Source organism: Pteropus vampyrus, unplaced genomic scaffold (genome assembly GCF_000151845.1).
Source record: "Pteropus vampyrus isolate Shadow unplaced genomic scaffold, Pvam_2.0 Scaffold373, whole genome shotgun sequence".
In the NCBI taxonomy this organism is placed as follows: domain Eukaryota; kingdom Metazoa; phylum Chordata; class Mammalia; order Chiroptera; family Pteropodidae; genus Pteropus; species Pteropus vampyrus.
Genome location: NW_011889154.1, coordinates 537,059 through 539,729, shown reverse-complemented (window position 1 = coordinate 539,729; position 2,671 = coordinate 537,059). Strand labels below are relative to the sequence as shown.

The 2,671-nt window shown below is 39.9% G+C and overlaps 1 protein-coding gene across 19 annotated transcripts in view; it reads left to right on the top strand.

The window, feature by feature from the left end:
- DLGAP1 (DLG associated protein 1) overlaps positions 1 to 2,671 on the top strand; it is an 822,162-nt gene that overhangs the window by 519,465 nt on the left and 300,026 nt on the right. The gene's annotated exons all lie outside the window — the stretch shown is intronic.

Below are 2,671 nucleotides of genomic sequence, written 5' to 3'. Positions count from 1 at the left end.
ATCTGCAAAATAAGCATAATGATACAAGCCTTGTGTTTGTTCGGGTCTTAGAAAAAAATTTAATTTCAAATTTCAGAAATTGTTGAAAAATAATGTGAAATAATGTTTTTAGTTTACAAATCCTTGGAGGTTAACATGCTTCATTGCCTCTTCATGTGTTTCATGTACCACATCACCTTTTATTTATGTTTTGCTTGATCTAATTTTTATTAAACCAGGGTTAGGATGAACATATCTGATATTGTGGTAAAGAAAAGTCCTCTCACACTGTCTGATGACAATAGGTCTTCATCACAGTGTAGATTTAAGGCTTCTTTGTCTCATGTGCCAACTAAACACATAAAGCTTTTGTCTACAGGTAAAACAATTACAAAGGATAGTTCTTTTGATAGCTCAGTATCAGTGGCTCAGGTTTTCCCACACCTTGATATTTGTTGATGGAACATGATTCTCCGGCCTCCTCAAGATTTTGTTTCTTCAGATAAAACTTTCTTTTGTTTTGTACTTTAAGTTCTGTCAAGACTCTGCTGCCTTATTGCAAGCAGCTTTGGTAAGTCAACGAGACAAGTTTCATTAATAGCAACAGTTATAGGGCTTATCTACAAGGCGACTGTATCTACTCTTCATCGCTTCCTTTATTGGCTCATCCAGGTTCTCTGAGGAGTGTTTCCACCATGGCAACTTTCATATGTGGGAGTTCTTCCGCCATTGCTAGCAAATAAAAATAGGCCCTTGTCCATCACTCCTCTTCACTCTTGCCCAAAGTCCATGATTAGTCTCCTCCACTCTGCGAAGCTAGGTACATTATACTTATAAAGCTGTAGAAATTCAAATAAAGCAAAGGAACATTGAAGCCACTTCTCTCTCAGGACCTCTCTTCTCCACAGGAGCATGGATAGCTCAGACTTTCTCAGGCAGCCATCTCCTTCTGGTGGTCTAAAGACTCCCTATCTCATCTGCTTCTCTATTGCCACCAAAATGACAAAAACAAAACCCATCAGAATTCATGGGAAGAATGAACTACAATTTAATCAAATTATGATTCTTAATTATGAAAACTTGAACAAATGATTTGCCATTTTTAGTGATAAAAGTACAAGTGAGTAAAGATGAAGATCCTCCTGTGGGTACAGTGAGACTCCTGTTAGATCACCCAGGGCATGCAGCCCACACTTAGAAGGCCACCTGCTAGCCCAGGTTGTGCTATGGGCGTCAGTCTGACTGGTGGCCCCTCCAGCAGTAAATAGGTACAGAGAGACACTCTTACAGGACTTTTCCTTTAAAGTCTCTTAAAGGGGAGGACTTTATTTCTTCTCTTCTTAATAACTAGTGGATGTTTAACAGGCTTTTCCATAACTCAGGGGGTGTCAGTGTAAGTAACTTTCATTTGTTTGCAAATGAATGCTGAGGTTTCTGAAAATGACTCCCATGTAAAAATCTTTCCCCCATAACACTCCTCCAGCCTTCTCGTTGACTTTAGATAGTTTCCTGTTCTCCCACCTCTTGGAAGTATTCCATGGCACGCTGAGCAGACACTTTTAGTCAAAAACACCTATAAATAGCTGATTTTCCTGCTTGCTGCCTTCTCTCAAAGGCTTTCACAAAGAAGGTGAAACTAACTCACCAGAAACAGGAACTCTCTGTGAGGTGTGTGTGGTGAGGCTTATGAAAAATCAGATCCATAGGCCAAAAATTGTTGTGTAGGTCACTTTGCCATGTTTGATTTATGCAATCACTGCACAGAAAAAGAAACATTTTATTTCATTCCAGATGATCTCATTAACTAAACAATCAATCAAAAATGTCTCAGATGAGCTTTCATGCTTCTTTAAAAATTCATGTTTTTACTTCCATGCTGCTTTAAAAAAAAAAAAATCCCAATGCCAACTGTGATTTATTAGATTTTGTTGGTAAATCTAGATAACCAATTCCTGTAGCTGTTCCATAATAGCAATTTTGAAACTCTTTTCTCAAAACCGTGCTTGCTTACAGAGAGGTTTTACTGTCCCGCTTGCCTTCTCTTTGTCTCCTCTGCCCCACCCATCATCGACACCACCAAATCTCCCAGATTGCTATTATGGAACTCCCCAGAAGACTGGACACATGCTAAGCAAGACCTTAGTATCACCCTTCACTGATCTTACTGAAATCAAACTTAGAAATCAGATATGTGAAACCTGTAATATTCCCCGCTACTTCCACCTCCCATTCCCTGCACCGTATTGAGCAAAAAAGAACTATGCTAAGCAGTACTTTCTCCTTTTCCTTTTTCCCTCTTCTCTTTATTTCCCCTTACTTTCTAGGTAGATGCTTTATAATATAAGTTGGAATGGGAGACCATCCCCAAATCATAAGTTTGTAGGTAAGGAAACTAAGGCCTGGAAAGATTCCCTGGCATTCCCATGGTTCCTCAGTTGTGGAGTCGTGCAGAAGCAAGGACCATAGAAAGTCTTCCTCTTACCCCATCTGTGAGCATTCCTCAGTCATGGAGCACAAGGCATTCATTTATCTGGGTGTTCTGAATGCTCAAAAATCCTGCCTCCTGCCCACTTCCTGCTTTTCCCATTCTAGGCGCTAGGTCTAGTTTGGTTGTGGCTTAGTCTACTGTAGTTTCTAGAGAGTGCATCTTGTTACGCCTTTCTTCTTTGTGAACTCCCAGTGAACACGTAGT